General features: G+C 40.4%; 1 long non-coding RNA gene across 2 annotated transcripts; it reads left to right on the forward strand.

The window, feature by feature from the left end:
• Positions 1-3,883: 3,883 nt before the first annotated feature.
• LOC309712694 lies at positions 3,884-5,618 on the forward strand. 2 transcript variants are annotated; one of them, XR_014278361.1, is made up of 3 exons: positions 3,884-4,066; positions 4,156-4,279; positions 5,529-5,618. It is a non-coding gene; the product is annotated as an uncharacterized lncRNA (long non-coding RNA). The 2 variants fall into 2 exon arrangements; XR_014278362.1 differs by lacking the exon at positions 5,529-5,618 and adding an exon at positions 5,384-5,393.
• Positions 5,619-6,645: the final 1,027 nt, after the last annotated feature.

Raw genomic sequence — 6,645 nt, forward strand, 5'->3', positions numbered from 1 at the left:
CTGAGTTTATAGAGCAGGTATGGAAGAGAATCCCTGAGCAACTCCCTTTCATGTTGTACTGAGATTATCCTGGAACATAAACACGCCCCCTAATGAACAGCTAGCTGCTTAAAAACAAAGGCATCAGTTCATTAGACTGCAAGACATGAAACCCTTGCTTTTAATATTGTTTCCTCTAGGAAGTACAAATGCACTGGTGGATTTGATCTTGGATATTGTCTTTCTCTGTGTGAGATTGTAATTTTGTGGCGCATTCTGTAATCATTGCTCTTCTTTGTATTTTCATGTTGAAGAGTCATTTTGAGTCTGGCCGCTCGCTGTTCTCAGTGGATAATGGTCTTTAATATTCTGTTAAATTGAGCATAGCATTAATTTAGACGAGCTCAGCTTCCACACATTCAACTGGCAAAGCCAACACAGCCCTCAGTTGCTGCAGGCCTCTTTGCAACCCACTTTCACCTAAGCTCCTAAACCTGTTTCTGACCAAATCGCTGTCATGGCTGCTGTCACTGATGCCTGCTCTGTTCTGCACCGAGTCTAGCCTCGGCTTCAGCTCAGAGCGTAATTTGATGCAAAAGATGCTTCAAGTGACAGATATGTGACATTCAATGCACTGCTGTAGATCCCTACCTACCCTATGCCTCCTTTATATCATGAAATTTACATGACATCAACCCAAAGATACCGTGTGTTTTGCAGGTGCTTAAATGTTTTATATCCACAGGCAACAATATAGTTCAAAATCACAAACCTAAAGTAAACAAACAGTTGTCGGAGCAGAGTAGAGAGAAAGACCAAAATATAACCAGCTTTATGCATTATGTATTAAGCACTGACTCTGTTTTCTGAGATAGACCTGACAGTTCAGCTCAGAGGTCAGGACCATAGTCCATAGTAATAAAAATGGATATAGAATAGGCCACAATAGCAAACCATAAATGCAATTAGCAAACTTATTTTTTAGGGCTGTTTTAAATTATTAAAACATAGCAACGCTTGAGAGTTATTCATAAGTTTGTAGGAGGACGATAAAGAGAAAAAGTTTGGATCTAATATAGCCTAACACTTTTTTTCTTTGGAAGTGCTGTAAAGTCCTGGCAGAGATCGTATTGACTGTGTTTGCAGCTTTGATATTTGACAGGAAATGTAGAAAAAGTAAATCCATCAGTCCCAGGAACATTGTTGTGTGAGACATTATTAAATGAGCACAGAGACAGTTTCCCCTGCCAATAATTCAACCCCACCGAGGCTAATCAGGTGTCGAGTAAACAAAAACTTTCCTTTTAAATGTAAGAGGCAGAGATGAATAATTCATGAATTAAGGTGTTTGTGTGCGTGTATTGTTGACCTAGTTACCACCGTCTGTTGTTTTCAAAGAGTTGGTACCAAGTACTCCACCAACATCTGAACCTTCTCGTGAGTGCGTGTGTGCTCTTGAACTGGTTTGATGTGTTACACAGTTTTTCCCTCTCAGACAAGCCCCAAAAGTCCTGCCAGAAAACTAAAGTGTCTTTCAAATATGTTCTTTTATCTGTTTTTTTAAGTAGTTGCTATTTACCAATAGCACATACCCCTAATATTACAACAATGGGATTTTTACACTTCAGCTCTGGACATAATACCAGTTTATAGTTTGGTTAGACTAAAGCTCTAGGGACAGCGGCTTGGATGTATGTAGCTTACATACCATTTATATGTTACTTTTAGCTATTTCATGCATTTATTGATTTTTTAACTTCAGCAATTACGTTGTTTATTAGAGGGTTAATCATTACTTTGATTTACTATAGATACTGTTATTATATGCTGTTACATTTCATCTTAATAATATAACTTTTGTGCACTATGTTTGGTGGCTTTCTTTTGAGCAATTTATTTAATACTAAAAAATAATTTAATGCGAAGTCATTTTTAAGTATGTATTAATTAAATCTATTTGTGTTTAGGAAGTAGAATTGGCTATATTATCTATTTCAACTACTGTATTTTTCGGATGATAACGTAAAATTCTTTAATTTTTTCGAAAATCGGCAGCTGCGAGAGAATTCAACATTAATGAACCAATGTTACGAAAGTGGAGAAAGCAAGAAGATGACCTGCGCCAAGTAAAGAAGACCGAACAGAGTTCCAGAGTGAACAAAGCGAGATGGCGACAGTTAGAGGACAAAACTGAACAGTGGGTTATTGACAGAGAACAGCAGGTAGACGCGTCTCTATTCATCTCTATTCGTCTCAAGGCAACAGCGGTAGCAAGTGACATGAAGATCAAAGACTTCGAGGAGGTCATTCCTGGTGTTTCCGTTTCATTAAAAGGTATAATCTCTCCATCCGCACAAGAACTACCATCTTTCAACAACTGCCAAAGGATTACGAAGAAAAGCTGGCAATTTTCCCCACCTACTGCAAGAATTAGATCACTGAAAAGAAGAGAGTTATTGTGAATGAGTTGAATAAAATTTGACTAATCTGATTGTTTTGTTTCGCTTAATGCGCCTTATGCCTGAAAATAGACCCATTCGTTGATATTGCGCCTTATAATCAGAAAAAAAAAATCTGATACTTTAGCTAATAATGTCAACCATTTATTGGTCATGTTTAGCTAACAGTTTAAATTATTAGCAATTATCGGATTTAGCCACTTTCCTTTCTGCCACATGGTAAAATAAAGACTGTTCATTTAGTTCAGTGAGATTCCAACAGCAGATGGGTGTCATGTATCTGAGGAGCCTAATGCAGACCAGTGAATTTCAACACTTAATAGTTATGGAAGTATAAACAATGAGCTTGAAAAGCTATAAAAGACTCTGTAAAAGTAATTCTGCATTGCCTGTATTTGAAGTTATCGATTCATTATGGTTGTGAGGACACTTATACAAGTTCGTGGAAGTTATCAAACTGCACAGCTGATGCTATGTGTGAGTTTGTGTGTCTGGGTGCCATTTGCTCCTCTTTCTCACGACAGCTGCTGTACAAGTTCAAGATTTTGTTTTGTGTGAAGTGTTTGTGGCTTGGCATTGCGTGCTGTGAATGCAGTGCTTTTGCCATTACCTTAAAGCCAATTCTCTCAGCAGTTTAGGTGGGCACCGTGCCTTTACATACATGTAAAGCTCACTGTGTCCCTCCACTGTTGGCTTTGACTGCAACAGTGACTGCTCAGTGACTCGGAGAACGATTCCAGCATTATGTTTTTGTCTTTCAGGACTATCCACGGAGCTTAGCCAGAGGATATTTTCATACCTTCCTTCATATTGGAGGACATACCTCCAATATTTTTATCTCCATTTTAACATCTTCCTTGTTAAAAACATGCACTTGTTTTATGTTGACAAAGAAAGTGAATCCTCAGAGTTTAAGGCAGTAAATGTTGATGATACCTGGAATATGACAACTAAAATATAATCATTGTACCAATGGTAAAGGCAACGACAGTATTAAAGTGCCAATACTCAAGTAATACTTAGCATTACATTTATATTTTTTGATAGCACAACTTAAAATTCCTATATTGTAATTGTGATTGTGGAGGTCTGGGTGGTGCATGCTGAGAAATCTTCCAAAGACAACCTGCCACAAACCTGCAGCCTCTTATCTACCATTATCATGACCTGTTGTAGCTACCTAATCTAAATCTAACCCACATCACAGTTGGATTATAACTCAGAAACCAGTTCAATCCTATTTAAGGCTAAAGTATTTTCATAAAACCATATACTACATAGCAACCACAGATAAGGCAGAATGATAGATTTCATGAAGGCCAACAGACTTCATTAAGAATAAATTGAAAAAAATTGAGATATTTAAACTTTTTACTTTGACTTTTACTTTGAAGTTCCACTGCTTTACATTTCAACACAGGAAGTGCGTGCCTTTGGTTTAGCGTCCAATGATGCTTGGGAGAACAGGCCGACTCATCCGCCCAGCAGCCTGGAGCTGAGGCTGGGACTGAGGAGAGTGAAGATTTCTGCGCTGTTTGTCTGAACGGAGGAGAGCTGCTCTGCTGTGACCGCTGCCCCAAAGTTTATCACATAGGCTGTCATATACCTCCTCTCAGCAGCTTCCCGCTGTAAGTGCTGTGTGAACATACAAATCTGGATATATGACATATGGGTTTAATGTATTTTTTCATGGACTGTGGTCCTGTGTATTCCACAGAGGTGACTGGGTGTGTACTCTGTGTAGAAGTGAGCAGGAGCCCGTGGAGGTTTACGACTGTGAGATCATGGACTCCTGCGAGGGAGTCAAGTCACCTTATACACTATCCAACCTGGACCAGAGGGTAAGGCTGGTTTAATTCCTAAATTAAAGCTATAATGCTTATTTTCATTCTTATTATAGCGTCAATTATTATTGTAGCGTCCTCATTGGACCTTTTCCCCAGAACTGTTCAAATACACGTAGGTAAAGAAATGAACTTTGTGAGGTCTAAGTCATCATAGGTGATGATGCCAAACCCTATGATAGCACAATACGTAATTTCTGTTCTTTTAAAATTGTTGTCCAAGCATTGGCAAACATGGGATAGAAAAAAAGAGAAGTAATTATAACTATCATGCTCAGAAATGCTTCCAAGAAAAAGCATTTTTTGCTGTTCTCCAGTACAGAGGGTTAGAGTTGTGGCTTCAGACCTCACCGGGTATAATGTACAGTCTTCAGATATGAAGTAGATTACATTTGTTTCCTTATGGATGCACACAACTCTTAAGTAACCGTACGATCTACTCATCTTCAAACCATCTTCCAACGGCTGCTGACTTCATTAATAATTTCCATAAATCTTTCTACTCAGTAGCTTCCTGGCAGCTTCACTATATGTCATTGGTCTCCAGTTCGCCAATTTATCTTCTTTTTTTCCACATTACATCCTCTTTAATGCCTCAGTTCATGTATGCTTGACTCTCATCAATAATTTAAGTCAACTGTATCATTTGGCAGTGTCAGCTCCTTAATTATGAACAGCATTCATATGTTTGTAACCCTTAACAACGGAGCCTGCACTTCCTCTGAGGGACCACAACAAGCTTCAGGCCACCGCAGTCCTCTTCGGAGTTTTGAATATCCCAACAAAGAGATGTCACAAGCCATTAAAGAGAGCAGTGATCCTGGTTCCTCAGTTGTAATGTATAGTAGTCAGTGCAGGTCTATTAAAGTAATGAGCCCATGACCAGCACGTGATTTATAATCAAGGAAACTCAGTAATGGCGCACTGATCATGCCTGGCAATTAACTGCAAGATTAGCCATCAGGAAGTGTGGTCAGAATGGCAAAGTTGTCTTATATACAATGCTTTCTATTGTGTGTGCGTGTTTAGGATGCATATTTCTCTGTGTTTGTCTGCATGGATCTGCATGTGTGCGGCTGGATGTCTGCGTCTGTGCTACAGCTCGGGGAAGGGAAAAAAAAGAAAGGTAGCCAAAATCAGAACCATATGCGCTGTATTCACAACATGCAATAAAGTCCCCCATTCTAACCAATCACAGGTCTCCAAAGTAATATATTACCCAATTTTGTGTCTTGTCTTTGCACAGTGGCTTAGAGAGAAGCAGAGAGACACAGCCACAGCTACTGACAACATGTTAATCAACTGGGACTGCACCACAATGCCACCACGACGAGACGAGGCTCTAAAATGGCTGCCACCAGAAAGGCGGATTACTGCGCCGAGCTGTTCTCCCTTTATGCTGAAAAAAAAAAAAGACGTTCACTTTGTGTGGGCTACAAACTACATTTGTAGTGGGAGGATTTTCTCCAAGCGAGGCTTTTACTCCCCGGGTGCTTCGATAGTTGCTGTCAACAGGAAAGATAGTAAAATTGTCTCGTGAATGTGGAGTGAGGCCATGCTCGTCTTCATGCCAGCTCTTTGTCCTGTTGGTCCTTTCTTTTTCTCAAAGACCCCACACACACACATGCACACATCTCTCGTGTACCCACGGTGCACACAGACACACACACTCTCAACCATGGCGGCGTGAATATGATGCTACACTCGAGGGTGGTGTATACACACTGTCCATCCTTGTATCCACTAGCCCTCTGAGGAGAGCAACAGATAACATAAGAGGAGAACAAAACAAATCACAGGCCAGAAAGGGAAGTCAAACAGAGGGAGAAGGGAGGGGAGAAAAGAGGGACAGTGAAGCGTAGCAGAGGAGTGCAGAACAAATCTCTCCCTTAGGACTTTCCCAGTGCTCGGGACTCGGACTTCGCTACCATCTGTCTGCCCATCATTCCTCCACCTGGCATCTCCTTGAATGCTTCTTAAGGAGAAGCAGTAGTGATTACCGGTCATGATGGCATGATTGTTTTCACTGTGGGGAGGGTTTTAGTGTGTCTGTGGATGTAATAATGGGAAACTAGTCCCGCTGTCAAGGCAGGAACTGTCATAAAGTCTGACAGTCTCGGGACATTGCGATCAAGAGAACGTGAGATACATTTGCAAAATTTTAAAGGTCTGTAGATGTCAACCAGCTGAAGACAGACTTCTAAGCCGGGTCTCGTGTGAATCCTGTGATAATATAATAATTCCTGCTTCATTCTCATGGGTCCGATTTCAAGATGCGCGCAGTGTTGTGACTAATGTGGTCCTGTACATGACCTCGGCCTGCACTTTCAGCTGTATCTGACGCAGCGCTAGGAAAGGGGAAA

This window comes from Aulonocara stuartgranti (genome assembly GCF_965226115.1).
Source record: "Aulonocara stuartgranti genome assembly, chromosome: 8".
NCBI lineage: Eukaryota > Metazoa > Chordata > Actinopteri > Cichliformes > Cichlidae > Aulonocara > Aulonocara stuartgranti.